Source organism: Ovis canadensis, chromosome 1, assembly GCF_042477335.2.
Source record: "Ovis canadensis isolate MfBH-ARS-UI-01 breed Bighorn chromosome 1, ARS-UI_OviCan_v2, whole genome shotgun sequence".
Taxonomy (NCBI): domain Eukaryota; kingdom Metazoa; phylum Chordata; class Mammalia; order Artiodactyla; family Bovidae; genus Ovis; species Ovis canadensis.
Genome location: NC_091245.1, coordinates 50,658,968 through 50,680,927, shown reverse-complemented (window position 1 = coordinate 50,680,927; position 21,960 = coordinate 50,658,968).

Below are 21,960 nucleotides of genomic sequence, written 5' to 3'. Positions count from 1 at the left end.
CAGTTATCAGAGATCATGACTATCTCCAGATGGAGACAGCAGGTGTATGCCCAAGATAGCATATAGACTTGAGGAACTTCAAGGAGTTTAGTATGACTAGAGCTTAAGTTGGGAGGTGAAATGTAGGGAGATATTTGATTGTAGATTTAAGAAGGGCTAGATCATGAAGGCAATTTATATCAGGTTTTGTAGTCTCCATTAAACTGAAAAGTGGTGTTGTCCCTCAGTTATGAGAAGTGTTGGATTTGCAGTACATTTTAAAAACCTTTCTCTTGTGGGTCACCCTTTGGTTTTATTTGAATTGAACTTTATTTTTCATGAAATATTCTTAGGGCTTGCATGAAGTGGAGTAGAGTATTTATGAGAGTGATAAAAGGTATCTAAAGCAGAACTGGAGGGCATGAATGGATCCCAAGGTATCTTTTATTCCCCTGGCATCATAAAAACAGGTGAATTATGACTAAACCATGGAGAACTCAGCATCTAATACATAGATGAAATTGCATAATTGGAACACACCAGGGGGATGATATTGTCAAAACAGTTACATCTCTATTATGCTGTCCACTTTAGCCAGGTCACACACACAATTGGATTAGTAACAGCTCTAGGCTAGCTGAGTTAAAATTGGATGGAACTAAAACAGATTCATAAGGTTTTGGGTCTTTTGGGTATGACAGGAAACCACCTTAGGGAAAAGATATCCACAATTTCTATTCCACTGGGCTATTCATTGTCAGACTAAAGGGGATTTGGAAAATTGTTTATGCATGTTTAATTTTGTGAATTGTTCCCTTGGCCCTTAACTCTCACAGTTGCATTTACATAATTATAATTACAACATAGTTATTTCTGATAATTTTAAGCAAGTGAAAAATGTTTTCCCCCTGTGCCCATATCAGGCATGTAATTGGAGCTCAGTAGGTATATCTTGATTTATTTGGGAGTGAAGGGTCACAATCATTCTCACGGTACCTTTTAGATAATCTGGCACAGGTTCTGTCACTTAAAGACTCATCAATTCCTATTTTTAGTCATATTGAAACTAATGAAAATTTTGTCCCCATTGTATATTGATGTGTTTTTTGAAAAAGCAGACTACAAATGCTTAAAGAATTCCCCAGTCCTTTCTTCTGCCTCTTAAGTCCTTAGAATTGGTAGTGTACCCCTGGAGATCAGGGTGACATCCTTAATCCCACACTGCCTATGAGATGAATTTAGGTCTCTTCTTTTTTTTTTAATATGTTTATTAATAAATGGAATGGTGAATTGATTCTTTAAGAAAGAATTGGGAAACAGGAAATTTGGAATTCCTTTCCATAGGGAGTAATATCTAAGAAATAGTATGAGTATACCTGTATCAGAGATTAGATAAAACGATACCTCTGTATGGAAAGAAAATCATTTCTATGGGGGTTCTTTTAGAGTTATAAGTATTTTAAAACTTTTAAAATGCATTAATATCTTATTGAAAAAATAGTTTTAATATATTTGGAAAATATAAAATATTCAAAGAACAAAATTAAAGTTATGTATAATCTCATTTTAAGTCATAACTTCTGTTCATTTGAAGTATGTCTTAACCTTTTTGTCCTATATAATTTTTATAATTGGATACCCTTTTCCTCTCTTAACATTATTATTTGTACATTTCCACATTACTAAATAGTCTTAAAAATATTTTTATCTGGCATTGGTATGTAGGACATTTAGATTGCTTCTATTTTTGTCTGTACTGAACAATGACATAATAATCTTAATCCATGTTTTTTTCACTCTTATTATTTCTTATGGGGCTTCCCTGGTGGCTCAGCAGTAAACAGTCTGCCTGCAGTGCAGGAGCTATAGGAGACACAGGTTCAATCCTTGGGTCAGGAAGATCCCCCTGGAGAAAGGCATGGAATCCCACTCTAGTATTCTTGTCTGGAGAGTCCCACGGGCAGAGGAGCCTGTCAGGCTACCATTCATAGGACTGCAAAGAGTCAGACATGATGTACGCATATGACACAGTTAAAAAAAAATTACAGGATCTAAAATAAATGAAACATGATAAATATCCAAAAGTCCATATTACCTTATCTTATTAGTTGATCACGACCGTTTTTTCCTACTGAACCTAGTCAAGACCTCAGAATACTTTTTAAAAAAATTTATATATTTCTGTTCAAGATAGTCCAACAGTTTGAAACTTTTATTTTAATCTTACAACTTATGTCTGAGTTTAGCTAATTCAGTTTTAATATCCTTGCCTACTACAATTACTAGACAGTTTAATTTATTAGTATGATTTTTACATTAGGTATTCACTCAGTCTTATCTACTCCAGATTTTATCCACTCTGTGATATCTTGCTCTACTTCCAGACTTACCTTCTTTTTTCACATCAATCCTATCTTGTTCATGGCCTTTCAATATACCTCTTAGCTAGGGAAATTAAATACAAGCTCTTAATTCCAATATTTGAAACATTTGTAGAGAAAGTCCTGTTTTTTGTTTTTTAAATGAAAACACTTAGGAAAGTTGGACAAAGGGTTAAGTACAGGTCAAGAGTATGGAAGTATGTTTGGATTTATGGCTTAGCTCTCTTTCCTTACCACACAGTAAACAATACTTTCCATTCAAGAAAATAAAATAAAATAAAGATGTCTTTGGCTAGCTAAAGAAAGAAAAAATCTAACAGCAAGAAATCTAATGAATGTCAGAGGCTTGGATTTCATACTAGCATGGAGATTGTGTGTTTATTGTCAATGGTCTGCATTAAAGTCAGTACTTTGGTTCCAGTGTTTAATTTCCTGAAGAGTATTGGCCACTGCCCCAACTTCAGTATGGATATATATTGCTTTATCATCTAAACTTAATAGCATCTTTTAAAGGAAATCATTGGTTAGTCACAATGGTATTTCATTTTTGCTTCATATCTATCACTCATATTTGATGGTACTGCACATATTTACTACCTATATTTTGGTACAAAACTGTGCTGACAAAAACCAGGCTTTTAATGGTAATGCTTCCAGTGTAAACTGGAAAATGCTAGTATAATTAGTTTCACTAGAGTGTGATAGGAATAGAGTGTTTTCTGTAGTAATCAAAGGTTCAGTGTCAGGAAATTAAGTAAATCTGTTTTTCCACAGAAAAATGGAAGAGGATCCCTTGAGTTTATGGTGTGTGTATATGTGCTCAGTTTTTAAGTTGTGTCCAAATCTTGGCAACCCCATAGACTGTAGCCCACCAGGCTCCTCTGTCAGGCAAGAGTATTGGAGTGGGTCTCCATTTCCTCCTGCAGGGAGTCTTCCCCATCCAGGGATCAAACCCATCTCTTGCATCTCCTGCGTTGGCAGGTGGATTCTTTACCACTGAGCCACCTAGAAAGCTCTGAGTTTATGGTACATTATCATAAAGAGCTCAAAAGCAAAGTTCTCATAATTAGACCTTTATCTGCATATCAAAATGCAGTTGTTGTCATTTACAGTGCTTTATGGGCTTGAAACTATATTGCAAAAATCAGTGCATTCTTTCAATGCCATCATTATTACTCATGTACTCTTGGAATCTTCTGTTTAAAGTTTTCCAGCAGTCTTAGTTGTTCAGCTAGTCAATGCTACACTCTAATGTTCATACAATGCTGTATGTATGCAGGATAATTAGATCAGATCTCTGAGGTTATTTTTAGCCTTTTCAAAGAAGTTGGGAATGTGATATATTTGCTCCATGCTGTTATTTATGGGGAAATAACTTGTATTTGATGATAGTTTACTCTGATGGTATTTGAAGAAAATTGGCAAAGTTTTAACATTTTTTTAAAAAATCAATGGGCTTCTGTTTTTGGCACTTGCTTCCAAAAAAACTACCATGACTGCTGCTGCACATAATAAATTCTTCACACCATGGTCCAGCTCCAAGTCAACTTAGGGAAAAAATAGCCCGGGCTCTGGGTCAGAGCCATGCATTCTGGAAATGATGGACTTCTGAATCTTAAACTTGAAGTCTCATTATAGGAATGGTGAAAGTCATATGGCCTGAAGTCCAAGGAAAATGGATAGAGAAGTACATCTGGCTCTTTTGGCATCTACTACCATTGCAACCATGAAATTAAAAGATGTTTACTCCTTGGAAGGAAAGTTATGACCAACCTAGATAGCATATTCAGAAGCAGAGATGTTACTTTGCCAACAATGGTCCATCTAGTCAAGGCTATGGTTTTTCTAGTAGTCATGTATGGATGTGAGAGTTGGACTGTGAAGAAAGCTGAGTGCTGAAGAATTGATGTTTTTGAACTGTGGTGTTGGAGAAGACTCTTGAGAGTCCCTTGGACTGCAAGGAGGTCCAACCAGTCCATTTTAAAGGACATCAGTCCTGGGTGTTCTTTGGTAGGAATGATGCTGAAGCTGAAACTCCAATACTTTGGCCACCTCATGCAAAGAGTTGACTCATTGGAAAAGACTCTGATGTTGGGAGAGATTGGGGGCAGGAGGAGAAGGGGACGACAGAGGATGAGATGGCTGGATGGCATCACCAACTCGATGGACATGAGTTTGAGTGAACTCCAGGAGTTGGTGATGGACAGGGAGGCCTGGCGTACTGCAATTCATGGAGTCGCAAAGAGTTGGACACAACTGAGTGACTGAACTGAACTGAACCACATTTTGGTTCTAACACCATGGAAAAGTGAGTAGATCCTCAAGTGGGAGTGATTTGGTATTTGAGAAATATTAATATTTTATTTTATTCATTTTAGTTTTGCATGATATTTGCTATCACAAAGTGGAATTGTTTCTGTTTAGTTCAACCATCAAATGGTGGGTGCCTAAGAGGTATCAGAAACTATATGTAGTTGCTGTAGAACACAATTCCTTGTTCTGTAGAAGTTAGTAGTTTAGTACAAAATAGCTGTTTAAATGAATGTGTACAACATCATGTGATAAATGCTATCTATGATATAGATAATGTGAGCTGACAAAGTGTGCTTTGAAAATCAAAGTACCACTTAGGTTGGACTCTGTTCTGCTTCATGCCAGGAGTGAGGTTTGGGGATCTGAACTGCTAACCTGAATGCTAACATCCCTGTGAGGTTGCTGTGCCCTTCAAACTCAACGTGTGCCTCCAAGGTCTCTTCCCAGACCAAGTCTACCAAAGACTATGGTATTGACTACTCAAGTTACTCTTCCTTCCCCTTACTCGCAAAAAAAAAAAAAAAAAAAAAAGTGTCATTTTAAAGAAGTTCTAGTTATGCGCCAAGCATATATTTGATTTAACATTGGCATTGTGGTGGTTAAACAATTGATTTTGATGACAAATCACTAAGCTAATGCACAGAAAATAAATTTGCATCTAATATGCAAGACACATTATGTATTATGTCACATTGGGTCTGTAAAAGTCTTATTTCGATTACAAATGACACCTGCTTGGGTGTCATGTTTTTTTGAAACTTTCTCTGCCCTGCTTTAAATAAGAGATAAATGTATCCAACTCTGTTGTTACTATCTTGACATAGATCACATTATATTCAGGCTTTGTAACATTAACTATGTGATTATGGACAAGTAATTTAACCTCTCTTTCCTCAGTTTCCTCATTTGTAAAAGAGAAAGAATGACCCCTAACTCATAACTGTGCTCTGAGGGTTAATTGAACTTTGGATATAAAGTGTCAGGCACAGTATCTGACACATAGTGATTTATGATCATTGTTTTGTTTGGCTGTCCTGTAAGTCTATGCATTTCCTGGTGTCAGGAATAGCACCTTGCATAAGGCAGTATCTCTATAAATCTAGGCCTAACTTAATTATTTCTCTGTCCTAGATCTCAATATCTTTTAGGCAAAAATGGTGATAAGATGTTTTGTTGCTTAAACAATCTGTCAGAAGAAGAATTTCCTTTTAACTTATGGAAATTCTTTAACTTGGAAGATCCTTACGGACTGATATTAAAGTAGAATGTGTTATGATCCTTTTTCAGGGTAATGGCAGTCTTAAGAGACCATATCAAGTCCTCAATTACATATCCACTTGTAATTCCGAGGGCAAACATGTTACCAGATTGAATAGAAGGCATTGTGTAATGTCCTTTCCAAAGATAATATCCAGAAGAAGCATTTCATAAATTATGCAGCCTATACAAGGATAGAAGGAGAGCACAGAAAACACTATGCGTTACAGGCCACATTAAATGAGAAAGCAATTTTGAATGAGGAGAAAGTTTGAATTCCATCTCTACTGCCAAGCTAATCTGGGCAAATAATTTACTTTAAGTTCAAGGTTACTACCAGTAAAATAATTTTAATACTCTCTACTTTAGGGATTAGCATGAAAATTAAACATATTATAGATAAAAGCACATTATACAGTGCTTTCTCAAATATGGAGATTTTCATGACTGCCAGAAAGTTTTCTCAAAGGCAGTGGTTCTCAATGTTGGCTGCAGGTTAGAATCCCCTGGGGGAGATTTTAAAAGCCCCAATACCTTGCTACATCTTTGAGTGGCAGTTGGTGTTTGGATCCCTCTAAAATTCTGGGAGTAACTCATGTGTGTTCCTGATGCAAGCTATCTGCTGTGGTCTTTGCCTCTGTTTCTGGTACAGTCAGTCCTTCTGCGAGCTCCCCAGCCAGACACTGTAAATTTTCATGCTGAACTTTGGGCATATGTATGAAAGTCTGTGTCTGCTTATTCCACACAGGGACCAAGTTCATTTCACGCAGTTCAAACCCTCAGTCTGCCCAACTATAGTGCACTGCTCTGTTCACTTGCATGCATGCTAAGTCACCTCAGTCGTGTCTGACTCTTTGCAACCTTACGAACTGTAGCTTGCCAGGCCCCTCTGTCTATGGGATCCTCCAGACAAGAATACTGGAGTGGGTTGCCATGCCCTCCTCCAGGGAATCTGTTTGCTTAGATATACCTTATCCCAAACTCGGCTAGAATTACTGTCTTAGAATTCCCGATGCAAAATACAAAGTCCTCCCTCGGCATTTCCCTCTAAAACCTCTCAAACACATAGGTTGAGATAATGACCGGACATCTGTTTCCCTTTTTCTGACTTCTTTATCCATCTCCAATCCATTAGTTCCATCTGGGTGATGCAATCACTTGTTGAAAAATTTATCACCAATTGAACGTGCAGGTTAACATATTAAAGGGGATGGCAAAGTGCTATAGACTTAACATTGGTTTCAGTTCAGTTCAGTTGCTCAGTCATGTCCGACTCTTTGCGACCCCATGAATTGCAGCATGCCAGGCCTCCCTGTCCATCACCAACTCCTGGAGTTCACCCAAGCTCATGCGCATCGTATCAGTGATGCCATCCAGCCATCTCATCCTCTGTCCTCCCCTTCTCCTCCTGCCCGCAATCCCTCTCAGCATCAGGGTCTTTTCCAGTGAGTTAACTCTTCACATGAGGTGGCCAAAGTATTGGAGTTTCAGCTTCAGCATCAGTCCTTCCAATGAACACCCAGGACTGATCTCTTTTAGGATGGACTGGTTGGATCTCCTTGCAGTCCAAGGGACTCTCAAGAGTCTTCTCCAACACCACAGTTCAAAAGCATCAATTCTCCAGTGCTCAGCTTTCTTCACAGTCCAACTCTCACATCCATACATGACCACTGGAAAAACCATAGCCTTGAGCAGATGGACCTTTGTTGGCGAAGTAATGTCTCTGCTTCTGAATATGCTATCTAGGTTGGTCATAACTTTCCATCCAAGGTGTAAGCGTCTTTTAATTTCATGGCTGCAATCATCATCTGCAGTGATTTTGGAGCCCAAAAAAATAAATTCTGACACTGTTTCCACTGTTTCCCCATCTATTTCCCACGAAGTGATGGGACCAGATGCCATGATCTTAGTTTTCTGAATGTTGAGCTTTAAGCTAACTTTTTTATGCTCCTCTTTCACTTTCATCAAGAGCCTTTTGAGTTCCTCTTCACTTTCTGCCATAAGGATGGTGTCATCTACATGTTTGAGGTTATTGATATTTCTCCCAACCCAAATCCATATGTTGAAACATGTTCCTCTAATGTGATAGTATTTAGAAATGGAACCTTTCGAAAGAGATCAGGTCATGAGGGCAGAACTATCATGAATGTGATTCATGCCCTTATAAAAGAGATGCCAAAGAGCTGTCTCACCTCTTCCAACATGTGGGGACATAGTGAAAAGATGGTGGTCTGTGAACCAGGAAATAGGTTCTCATAAAACACCAAACCTGCTAGTACCTTGATTTTGGACTTCCAAGCTTCCAGAAGTATAAGAAATAAATTTCTGTTGTTTATAATCCTCCCGATCTATGATATTTTGTTATAGTGACCTGAACAGACTAAAGACACAAAGCAATTTAGAAAATCCTTTCTTTTTCAAAAAAGATTCTGCTTTAAGCCTGCTATTAAATCTTATTTTGGACTCTAATGATAAGCTCAACTCTCTCTAATATTTCTGCTTTGCCATCTGGCCATGGTTCAATGAATTTTAAAATATTGTTGCTGAGCTGGGCAGTAAAGCTCAAATTTGCATTTGGGTACTCCCACAAAACAAGCAAGAGAGAGCACACTAATTTTCAGCTCCTCCCCCCTCCCCACCCCAACCCTTTTGCTACAATGTTTGGGAAAAGCAAAGTTTAAAACGTTCTAGGAGAAACATATCCACTTAGCCTAGCCTCAGTTAAAGATTACCCATTCCTGGAGAGTTCCCTGGTGGCCTAGTAGTTATGATTCAGGCTTTCACTGCCATAGTGTGGGTTCAGTTCCTGGTTGGGAAAAAGAGATCCCACAAGCTGTGTGGTGTGGCTAAAAACAAAAATCCTTTCCCAGTATTATTCTCTTATTTTTATTTTAGAAACTTGTTTTAAGCCAAACATGATCAAATTAGTTTCTAAATGATACTTTCTAGAAATTTTATTCCTAGTCCTTTATTCCAAGTATGGTAGTGCTTTAGTTGCTAAGGCATATCCAGCTCTTGCAACCCAATGGACTGTAGCCTGCTTTGCTTCTCTGTCTGTAGGATTTCCCAGGCAAGAATACTGCTGAGGATTGTCATTTTCTTCTCCAGGGGATCTTCCTAACCCAGGTATCCAACCCAGGTCTTCTGCATTCCAGGTGGTTTTCTGCATTGCAGGCAGATTCCTGCATCACAGGTGGATACTTTACCAGCTCCTAATATAGTCCCTTTTTATTGGGAATGTTTTTGATCACCACCTCCTGTACAATGTTGTGAACCTTCAGCCACAGTTCAGGCACTCTCTCTATCAGATCTAATCCCTTGAATCTATTTGTCACTTTCACTGTATAATCGTAAGGGATTTGATTTAGATCATACCTGAATGGTCTAGTGGTTTTCTCCACTTTCTTCAATTTAAGTCTGAATTTGGCAATAAGAGGTTCATGATCTGACCCACAGTCAGTTCCTGGTCTTGTTTTTGCTGACTATATAGAGCTACTCCATCTTCAGCTGCCAAAAATATAATCAATCTGATTTCAATATTGACCATCTGGTGATGTCCATGTGTAGAGAGAGTCTTCTCTTGTGTTGTTGGAAGAGGGTGTTTGCTATGATCAGTGTGTTCTCTTGGCAAAACTCTGTTAGCCTTTGCCCTGCTTTATTTTGTACTCCACAGCCAAACTTCCCTATTACTCCAGGTATCTCTTCACTTCCTACTGTTGCATTCCAGTCCCCAAAGGTCTGTATAGTCAAAGCTATGGCTTTTCCAGTAGTCATGTATGGATGTAACAGTTAGACCACAAAGAAGGCTGAGTACCAAAGAATCGATGCTTTCAAACTGTGGTCTTGGAGAAGACTCTTGAGAGTCCCTTGGACAGCAAGGAAATCAAACCAGTCAATCCTAAAGGAAATGAATCCTGAATATTCATTGAACAACTGATGCTGAAGCTGAAGCTCCAATACCTTGGCCACCTGATGCAAAGAACTGGCTCATTAGAAAAGTCCCTGATGCTAGGAAAGATTGAAGGCAGGAGGAGAAGGGGATGACAGAGGAGGACATGGTTGGATAACATCGCCAACTCAATGGACATGAGTTTGAACAGGGTCCAGGGGGTGGTGAAGGATAGGGATGCCTGTCGTGCTGCAGTCCATGGGGTTACAAAGAGTTGGAAATGACTGAGTGACTGAACAACAACAACCGGCAATACAGTGCCTAAATATTATAATGTTAATATTATTGTTAGTATAGCATTTGTTTCTATTCACCGTAACTTTATCATGAGGGTAAGAGTTTACAAATAACTTTAGAAGATAGTGTGTGATTATAAGCATAACCTTATCTGTCATTAAAGAAATCCTTTTAGGAAAATTCTTGTTACTAGATTTTCATGTTATTATCATTTACCCTCTTAAAATCAAACATTAAAAATGTTTATGGTAGAGATCATCATTCAGTTGAACACTGTCTCTAATTTCCATTCCAGTTACAACACAGAAGGACTTAAAAGTCCAACAAAGAGACTCTGGCTCTCCTGACAGCCCCTTTGTGTTTCATTCCAAGAGTACATTCATAAATTCGCTTTGTTCAAAAGTCCAACAAAGTTGGCCTAGGTCCCCAACTAACAATCAGCTATATGGTACCATACTGTAAACAGCTTATAATACTTTTCACATAAATAATACATAAAACACAAACCACAAAATCAAACACTTTTTTATCTCACAAAACAGTACCTTGAAAAGTACAGTACAACAGCTGGCACACAGAGGTGGCATTGAATGAACAAGCAAGAATAGTTACTGACTGGTGGAGGGAGAGGAGGTGGGAGATGGTGAAGCCAAAGGATTGTCAGCAATAGGAGATGGAGGGCAAACTGCAGTTTCACTCAGGCCTGATGTTGATGGCACAGGTTCTGGTTGCTTGCTGGATTCAATTCCATCTACCCTCTTGAAAAAAAGCACCCAGTAATGTTTGAGAAGTAGCTCTTTATTTCTCATCATGGCTGACAGTGTAGCACTAGACTGAATTCTGAATGGCTACTGCAATCTTCCAGTGTCGTGACTGTTTAGTCACTCAGTAGCGTCTGACTCTTTGCGACCCCCAGGGACCCATGGTTCCCTGTCCTTCACTATCTTCTCGAGTTTGCTTCAACTCATGCCCATTGAGTTGATGATGCCATCCAAACTTCTCATCCTCTGTCACCCCCTTCTCCTCCTGCCCTCAATCTTTCCCAGCATCAGGGTCTTTTCCAGTGAGTCGGCTCTTCACATCAGGTGGCCAAAGTATTAGAGATTCAGGTTCAGCATCAGTCCTTCTAATGATTATTCAGGGTTGATTTCCTTTAAGATTGACTGGTTTGGTCTCCTTGCTGTCCAAAAGAGCTCAAGAGTCTTTCCAGCACCACAATTCAAAAGCATCAATTCTTTAGCACTCAGTCTTCTTTATGGTCCAATTCTCACTTTGTACATGACTACTAGAAATAACATAGCTTTGAGTATGCGGTCCTTTGTTGGCAAAGGGATGTCTCTGCTTTTTAATACACTGTCCAGGTTTGTCACAGCTTTTCTTCCAAGGAGCAGTTGTCTTTTAATTTCCTAGATGCATTCACTGTCTTCAGTGATTTGGGGGCCCAAGAAAAGAAAGTCTGTTAATGTTTCCATTTTTCCCCTATTTGCCATAAAGTGATGGGACTAGATGCCATGATCTTCGTTTTTTGAAGGTTGAGTTTTAAGCCAGCCTTTTCACTCTTCTCCTTCATTTTCATCAAGAGTCTCTTTAGTTCTCCACTTTCTGCCATTAGGGTAGTGTCATCTGTATATCTGAGGTACCTTTGCATCCCGTACCTCAGAAACTAACAGTGCCTCCTCAAATGAAGAAAATGTCCTTGCCATTTCCTGCATTCTGAATCTCTTGGGTTCTCCAGTTACTTCTTCCTCTTGTCTCTCTGTCCTTTCTCTGAACACATTCACGTCATTGAAAGTTCACAACTTGAAGGCTCATATATAGGGGACTTACTGTAAAAGAACTGTGAAAACATTCTTCCTGGATATGGGACATTTACAACGTTTTCAGTATACTGACTCCCCTATTACATGACCCTATGATGGCTTCCCAGGTGGTGCTAGTGGTAAAGTACCCACCTGAAAATTCAGGAGGCATAAGAGATATAGGTTTGATCCCTGGTTGGGGAAGATCCCCTGGAGAAGGAAATGGCAGCCCACTCCAGTATTCTTGCCTGGAGAAACCCATGGACAGAAGAGCCTCGTGGGCTAGAGTCTATAGGGTCGCAAAGAGTCACACACAACTGAAGCAATGTAACTCACACCATGAGGGCAAATGGATATTGTCTCTTTTTCATCTATATTCTGTCTCAAGTTTTTTTTTTTTTTTTAATGTAACCCAGAAGCTTTTAATTCAATGTTAAGAATAGCCATACTATCACAGACAAAACAAGCTCCCATTTCACAAAAACTAATACAAATACAAATTTTCTCACCTCAGAAAATTTATTTCTATATGTATCCATTAACATCGGAGAAGGCGATGGCACCCCACTCCAGTACTCCTGCCTGGAAAGTCCCATGGACAGAGGAGCCTGGTAGGCTGCAGTCCATGGGGTCGCAAAAAGTCGGACATGACCAAGCGACTTCACTTTCACTTTTCACTTTCATGCATTGGAGAAGGAAATGGCAACCCACTCCAGTGTTCTTGCCTGGAGAATCCCAGCAGCAGCAGCCATTAACATAGAGACCATTTCAGCTTTATGTATATTCCACTGAATAATCTCTGTGGAGATGTTTTCAGACATGCTGGATTTTCTTTTATTTATTTATTTATTTTGGCGGCACTGGGTCTTTGTTGTGCATTTGTGGTGAGCAGGGGCTACTGGCTAGTTGCAGTGCACGGGCTCCTCATTGCAGACAGCTTCTCCTTCTCAGGCACTTCAGCTTCAGCAGCTTCAGCAGCTTCAGCAGCTTCAGCTCGCGGGCTCTCCAGTGTGTGGGCTTCTGTAGTTGCAGCACAGGGGCCCATTAGTTGTGGCTCCCAGTTCCTAAAGTGCACAGACTTCAGTAGTGGGCTCACGGCTGTAGAACGCAGGCTCGGTAGTTGTGGCACAGTGGCTTAGCTGGTCCACGCCTGCGGAACCTTCCCAGACACAGGGATTGAACCCGTGTTCTCTGCATTGGCAGGCAGATTCTAATCCACTGGGTCATCAGGGAAGTCCACATGCTCAATTTTTACAAAGTCTATGTAAAAGGAAAACCATTAATTTACTAGAGGCATATGACTCTCCCACCTTGCCTAATATAGGGCATTAGACCCTTTTGTAGGATCTGGAATTGAACTTATGGAGTCATAGGAAAATGTATTTATACGGTTAAATTGTATGTTCCCCATATGTTCCATTAGTTTAATTTTTATCATTAGAAGAGATAGAGAAAATAGCTAGTGTTCGTTTTTGCACAGCACTAATGCATTGGAGAGGGAAATGGCAACCCACTCCAGTGTTCTTGCCTGGAGAATCACAGGGACAGAGGAGCCTTGTGGACTGCCGTACCTGGGGTTGCACAGGGTTGGACACGACTGAAGTGACTTAGCAGCAGCAGCAGCAGCAACAGCAGCAGCAGCAACACATCAAAAAACAGTGTATGAAAAAAAAAGTATTGCCTTCTTTAAAATGTACACGTGTGTATGCTCTTTTAAAGTGATAAATACATTTTTAAATTAGAAAAAATATTTATCATTTTCTTTCTTCCTCAAGTTTTTTATAATGCATCTCTAGATACTAATTATCTAGAGATATGTTTCCATTTTTTGTTTTTTATTTTTTTATGGCATAGAAGAGAGGTTAGTTGAGGTGGTAAAGGCGTTCCCATATCACAAATTCTTTCTTTCTTTCTTTATTCCCATTTCAAAGTTTTCAGTAATATTTGTGCTTGCCTTGTTTCTGCCCTTATCAGGTGTTACAAATTTCATTTTTTCTTTCTCCTTCCATAGATGAAGAATAATTTTCTTCTATTTGATCATTTAAGCTCATGGAAAAATTATATATAAAATATTCCAAATATATTGTTAAAGTATACTTAAACAATATAAAACATATAGCATGTATTAAACATGTATTATAGTAGACATTTTAAAAGTATAATTAAAAACTGAAAATCTAGCCAACCCCTATCTTTTTTCCACTCTTATTCTTCCAGTACAGCTACTGATAATAGCTGGGCACTTATTTTTCCAGGTTTTTTTTTTTTTTAATATACACATAAGTGCCAAATTTTAAGAGAAGATGTTTAAATTTCCACCACATAAAATGCAATTTAAAAAACCTACAATATGGTGGCAGTACTGGTAAAGAACCTAATGGCTAGTGCAGGAGAGATAAGGGACAGAGACATGGGTTCAGTCTCTGGGTTGGGAAGATCCCCTGGAGAAGGACATGGCAACCCACTCTAGTATTCTTGCCTGGAGAATTGCAGGCTATTGTCCTTAGGGTCACAAAGTGTTGGACATGACTGAAGCAACTTAACATGTACAGGTATGCACAATACATTAGATAAATGTTATCTTAAACCCTAATTTTTCTTAATATATCTTGAAATTAAAATATTAATTCTAAATTTGGAAAAAAGTTAATTTTTTGAGCTGAGGTTATAAAAAAAGATTTACATGCTTCTAAATGTAATGTCCAATGGCCCAAGGTGATGCAGAGGAATCAGTGGAACCTGCATTAGATTCATAGATTCAACCTTGTCACGGTAAAGAAAAAGAAAATGATGTCTTACTGTATGGTTAAGTTGATACTATTTCAATTAGTAAAAATTTTTTGTACCTTTAATATGACGTTTTTCTGGTTTTGATCCTCTTTGCAAATATTATCCAGTCAACAGTTTTTCTCAAAATTCTTGGCTTCAGAATATTGAGGAATTATGTACCCATAAAATTTAAAGTTACTTTTAATTGAATTACATTATTAGAGAATATGTTTATATTCTATTGAGGATATTATCAGTTTCATGGCTTGCCTTTTTAAACTCAGAAATATGTAATGGACATTATTTTATATAGTACACATCTTAATATGTTAAATTGACATTTGTATTTCCTTTCTCTTTCTATTACAACTAATGTTTTGGGGAGTATTATTTTATAGATCTTCTTGTGAATATGGGTATATACATCTGTTGGATACATTTTAAAGATAGAAATGTCAGATAGAATTGGCCTCAGAAGCCATTGTGCAGTCTTTTACTGCACTGTCTTGTGTGATCCGAATTACTACTCTGGTAGCTATTTTATGGGTTGTTCATTGGGCTCTAATTTGAAGGCAGACACAGATTTTAGCAATGTTTAAATCTTGGGACTAACACAATCATCCAGCTATGGACTGAATGTTTCCTTCCAAAATTCATATTTTGAAGTCCTCCACCACAGTGTGATGGTGTTTAGAGATGAGGTCTTTGGAAGAAAATTAGGATTAGATAAGATAACTGGATAGAGCCCCGTGATATGATTAGCGTCCTTAGAATAAGAGAAGAAACAAAAATGTCTCTCAGGTACCATAGAAAAGGCAGCTACCTGCATACCAAGATCACTCTCATCAGATATCAAACTTGTTAGCATCTTGATCTTGGAGTTCCTAACCTCCAGATTGTGAGGAATGAATGTTTGTGGGTTAAGCCATCCAGTCTGTGATATTTTGTTATAGCACACTGAACTGACAAAGGCACATTCCATTTGTCCTTTAGTTATTTTCTTCCACTGAACCAACTACATCTCATTCCATCTTTAAGTTCCGTTGGCCTATAATTTGGGGTTATTTCAACATCTTTCTAAGGGATCTCAATTTTTGGTACAATATGTTGTTAAGGGCTTATAATCTCCCTTGGGATTTCTCACTCTTATGTGTAATCAATCACCCCCAAATTGGGAGATTTAAGACCATTTATTTAAAAACTAGAAAACCATTTGTTTCAAAACTAGTCAGTAGGAAGCAGTTCTCAGATCTACAGCAGGCTTGCCTGGCATTGGCTGGGCTTACTCATGTCTGGAGTCAGCTGCTTCATCAGCTGGGGTCTGACTGGTCAAAGGTTGCTCAAATATGAGACTGTATCTCTGCTTATGTCCTGTCTCATTCTTCAGAAGGCTGGTTCAGAGGGTATGGTCCCAACAGCAAGAGCAGAAGTGCAGAAAACCTGCTGAGGCCCAGGCTTCATACAACATTGTTTTCTCTAAGTTTAATTTACCAGGACAAGTAATAAGGCGAAACCTAAATCAAAGAGTGCATAAATGTCAACTCTTGATAAGAGGAACATAAAAAAATGGAAACAAACCTGCAGTCCATGCTAGAGTCTATCAATATTATAACTTCTGGAGACATCTCAGTGATCCAGTCAGCCTGCCAGTAATTTTATGAATCTGTGTGTGTGTGTGTGTGTATGTGCGTGCACACACACACGTGCATGTGATAAACCCAGATTCATTGATTTGGAAATGGTGAAGATAAAAAAAAAATTAATATTCGTTTATAGCATATTCTAGTTAGCTATTTTATATTAAATTTTATTTTTCAAAGGATTAAATGCAAAAAAATTGTGTAAAATAATTTTTTAATCAAGTCTAGTGATTCTTTACAAAACTTAGCCTTAGTTCTTTCTACATTTTCCTAATATGTTTATATCTCAGTTTCTGTTAAATACATTGTCAGTGTTTTCATTACAATTATGCACATGTTGTTCATTACTGAGTCTAGGTATATGCTCTGGTTATAATTTGTTTTAGCATAAAATTTTATTTTCCAAGGTTTAACAATTTTTTCTGAGTTGCTTATTTTTCTTAGAACATATGAACAGTTCTCAAACACATTCACAGTTCCATAAATTACCTCCAAATATATGGTCAAAATAGTTATATAACTTACCAGTTCACTTATTTAGTCATTGTTTTACTTTGGAGACATTCATTTTGGAGGCTTTGGCCTATTGCTCCCATGTTAAAAGTTGTTCTCCAGCTGTTCTATTGTCTGAGACTTCTTTCTGCTATTGTGCTTGGAATTCTCATCTCTCCTCTGTCAGTTCCTCTATTATTATTTCAATCCCATTTCGTCTTTCTTGGATTGCTTTTTTCATCAGCTAGTAGTTTCCCAATAAAGGCTACATGGAAAATACATTTTAAAACATTAACAATCTGAAATTTCCTTTATTCTATCACTTCATTGGTCTAAGTTAAATAACACTGTTTGGACAGTAAATATTCCTGTTGTTAAAATTTCTGTTGGGAATTATGAAATCATTGTGATTATCCTTTATATGTGTTGTTTTTCTTCTTAGAAAGTTAGAGGTTCTTTTTCTTTGGTGCTAAGAAATTTATGATAGTTTGCCTTCTTTTGGGGGAAGGCAGTGGCAACCCACTCCAGTACTCTTGCCTGGAAAGCCCCATGGACGGAGGAGCCTGGGAGGCTGCAGTCCATGGGGTTCCTAAGAGTTGGACAAGACTGAGCGACTTCACTTTCACTTTTCACTTTCCTGCATTGGAGAAAGAAATGGCAACCCACTCTGTTGTTCTTGTCTGGAGAATTCCAGGGACAGGGGAGCCTGGTGGGCTGCTGTCTATGGGGTCGCACAGAGTCAGACACGACTGAAGTGACTTAGCAGCAGCAGCCTTCTTTTGGGTTCTTTAAAATTTGTTGTTTTATGCATTGACTTTGTTGTTTTTGTTTTTCAGTCACTCGGCTGTGTCCGACTCTTTGTGACCTCATGGACTTCAGCATGAAAGGCTTCCCTGTCCATCACCATCTCCTGGAGCTTGCTCAAACTCATGTCCATTGAGTTGGTGATGCCATTCAACCATCTCATCCTCTGTCATCCCCTTCTCCTCCTGCCTTCAATCTTTCTCAACATCAGGATCTTTCTCAATGAGTCAGTTTTTTGCATAAGGTGGCCAAAGAATTGGAGTTTCAGCTTCAGCATCAGTGCTTCCAATGAATGTTCAGGGTTGATTTCCTTTAGGATAGACTGGTTTGATCTCCTTGCTGTCCAAGGAATTCTCAAGAGTCTCCTCCAACACCACAGTTCAAAAACATCATTTCTTTGGTGCTCAACTTTCTTTATGGTCCAACTCTCACATCCATACATGACTCCTGGAAAGACCATAGCTTTGATTATACACACCTTTGTTGACAAAGTAATGTCTCTGCTTTTTAACATGCTGTCTAAACCTGCCATGGCATTTCTTCCAAGGAGCAAGCGTCTTTTAATTTCATGGCTGCACTTACCATCTGCAGTGATTTTGGAGCCCAAGAAAATAAAGTCTGTCATTGCTTCCATTGTTTCCCCATCTATTTGCCATGAAGTGATGGGACGGGATTCTTTGATCTTTGTTTTTTAAATGTTCAGTTTTTTTTTCACTTTTAATTTTATTAGCTTTACATTTATATATGTTTTAAATTTTTATTTTGTTAATTAATGAGACTTTATTTTTTTCTTTTTATTTTTTTTTAATTTTAAAATCTTTAATTCTTACATGCTTTCCCGAACATGAACCCCCCTCCCACCTCCCTCCCCATAACATCTTTCTGGGTCATCCCCATGCACCAGCCCCAAGCATGCTATATCCTGCGTCAGACATAGACTGGCGATTCGATTCTTACATGATAGTATACATGTTAGAATGCCATTCTCCCAAATCATCCCACCCTCTCCCTCTCCCTCTGAGTCCAAAAGTCCGTTATACACATCTGTGTCTTTTTTGCTGTCTTGCATACAGGGTCGTCATTGCCATCTTTCTAAATTCCATATATACGTGTTAGTATACTGTATTGGTGTTTTTCTTTCTGGCTTACTTCACTCTGTATAATCGGCTCCAGTTGCATCCATCTCATCAGAACTGATTCAAATGAATTCTTTTTAACGGCTGAGTAATACTCCATTGTGTATATGTACCACAGCTTTCTTATCCATTCATCTGCTGATGGACATCTAGGTTGTTTCCATGTCCTGCCTATTATAAACAGTGCTGTGATGAACATTGGGGTACATGTGTCCCTTTCAATTCTGGTTTCCTCGGTGTGTATGCCCAGCAGTGGGATTGCTGGGTCATAAGGTAGTTCTATTTGCAATTTTTTAAGGAATCTCCACACTGTTCTCCATAGTGGCTGTACTAGTTTGCATTCCCACCAACAGTGTAGGAGGGTTCCCTTTTCTCCACACCCTCTCCAGCATTTATTGCTTGCAGATTTTTGGATCGTAGCCATTCTGACTGGTGTGAAGTGGTATCTCATTGTGGTTTTGATTTGCATTTCTCTAATAATGAGTGATGTTGAGCATCTTTTCATGTGTTTGTTAGCCATCTGTATGTCTTCTTTGCAGAAATGTCTATTTATTTCTTTGGCCCATTTTTTGATTGGGCCGTTTATTTTTCTGGAATTGAACTGCATAAGTTGCTTGTATATTTTTGAGATTAGTTGTTTGTCAGTTGCTTCATTTGCTATTATTTTCTCCCATTCAGAAGGCTGTCTTTTCACCTTACCTAGAGTTTCCTTTGTTGTGCAGAAGCTTTTAATTTTAATTATATCCCATTTGTTTATTTTTGCTTTTATTTCCAGAATTCTGGGAGGTGGATCATAAACGATCCTGCTGTGATTTATGTCTGAGAGTGTTTTGCCTATGTTCTCCTCTAGGAGTTTTATAGTTTCTGGTCTTACATTTAGATCTTGAATCCATTTTGAGTTTATTTTTGTGTAGGGTGTTAGAAAGTGATCTAGTTTCATTCTTTTACAAGTGGTTAACCAGTTTTCCCAGCACCACTTGTTAAAGAGATTGTCTTTACTCCATTGTATATTCTTGCCTCCTTTGTCAAAGATAAGGTGTCCATATGTGTGTGGATTTATCTCTGGGCTTTCTATTTTGTTCCATTGATCTATATGTCTGTCTTTGTGCCAGTACCATACTGTTTTGATGACTGTGGCTTTGTAGTAGAACCTGAAGTCAGGCAAGTTGATTCCTCCAGTTCCATTCTTCTTTCTCAAGATTGCTTTGGCAATTCGAGGTTTTTTGTATTTCCATACAAATCTTGAAATTATTTGTTCTAGTTCTGTGAAAAATATGGCTGGTAGCTTGATAGGGATTGCATAGAATTTGTAAATTGCTTTGGGTAGTATACTCATTTTCACTATATTGATTCTTCCGATCCATGAACATGGTATATTTCTCCATCTATTAGTGTCCTCTTTGCTTTCTTTCATCAGTATTTTATAGTTTTCTATATATAGGTCTTTAGTTTCTTTAGGTAGATATATTCCTAAGTATTTTATTCTTTTCATTGCAATGGTGAATGGAATTGTTTCCTTAATTTCTTTTTCTACTTTCTCATTATTAGTGTATAGGAATGCAAGGGATTTCTGTGTGTTGATTTTATATCCTGAAACTTTACTATATTCATTGATTAGCTCTAGTAATTTTCTGGTGGAGTCTTTAGGGTTTTCTATGTAGAGGATCATGTCATCTGCAAACAGTGAAAGTTTTACTTCTTCTTTTCCAATTTGGATTCCTTTTATTTCTTTTTCTTCTCTGATTGCTGTGGCCAAAACTTTCAGAACTATGTTGAATAGTAGCGATGAAAGTGGGCACCCTTGTCTTTTTCCTGACTTTAGGGGAAATGCTTTCAATTTTTCACCATTGAGGATAATGTTTGCTGTGGGTTTGTCATATATAGCTTTTATTATGTTGAGGTATGTTCCTTCTATTCCTGCTTTCTGGAGAGTTTTTATCATAAATGGATGTTGAATTTTGTCAAAGGCCTTCTCTGCATCTATTGAGATAATCATATGGTTTTTATTTTTCAATTTGTTAATGTGGTGAATTACATTGATTGATTTGTGGATATTGAAGAATCCTTGCATCCCTGGGATAAAGCCCACTTGGTCATGGTGTATGATCTTTTTAATGTGTTGTTGGATTCTTATTGCTAGAATTTTGTTGAGGATTTTTGCATCTATGTTCATTAGTGATATTGGCCTGTAGTTTTCTTTTTTTGTGGCATCTTTGTCAGGTTTTGGTATTAGGGTGATGGTGGCCTCATAGAATGAGTTTGGAAGTTTACCTTCCTCTGCAATTTTCTGGAAGAGTTTGAGTAGGATAGGTGTTAGCTCTTCTCGAAATTTTTGGTAGAATTCAGCTGTGAAGCCGTCTGGACCTGGGCTTTTGTTTGCTGGAAGATTTCTGATTACAGTTTCAATTTCCGTGCTTGTGATGGGTCTGTTAAGATTTTCTATTTCTTCCTGGTTCAGTTTTGGAAAGTTGTACTTTTCTAAGAATTTGTCCATTTCTTCCACATTGTCCATTTTATTGGCATACAACTGCTGATAGTAGTCTCTTATGATCCTTTGTATTTCTGTGTTGTCTTTTGTGATCTCTCCATTTTCATTTCTAATTTTATTGATTTGATTTTTCTCTCTTTGCTTCTTGATGAGTCTGGCTAATGGTTTGTCAATTTTATTTATCCTTTCAAAGAACCAGCTTTTGGCTTTGTTGATTTTTGCTATGGTCTCTTTTGTTTCTTTTGCATTTATTTCTGCCTTAATTTTTAAGATTTCTTTCCTTCTACTAACTCTGGGGTTCTCCAGTTCTTCCTTTTCTAGTTGCTTTATGTGTAGAGTTAGGTTATTTATTTGACTTTTTTCTTGTTTCTTGAGGTATGCCTGCATTGCTATGAACTTTCCTCTTAGCACTGCTTTTATAGTGTCCCACAGGTTTTGGGTTGTTGTGTTTTCATTTTCATTAGTTTCTATGCATAGTTTGATTTCTTCTGTGATTTGTTGGTTATTCAGAAGTGTGTTGTTCAACCTCCATATGTTAGAATTTTTAATAGTTTTTCTCCTGTAATTGAGATCTAATCTTAATGCATTATGGTCAGAAAAGATGCTTGGAATGATTTCGATTTTTTTGAATTTATCAAGTTTAGATTTATGGCCCAGGATGTGATCTATCCTGGAGAAGGTTCCATGTGCACTTGAAAAAAAGGTGAAATTCATTG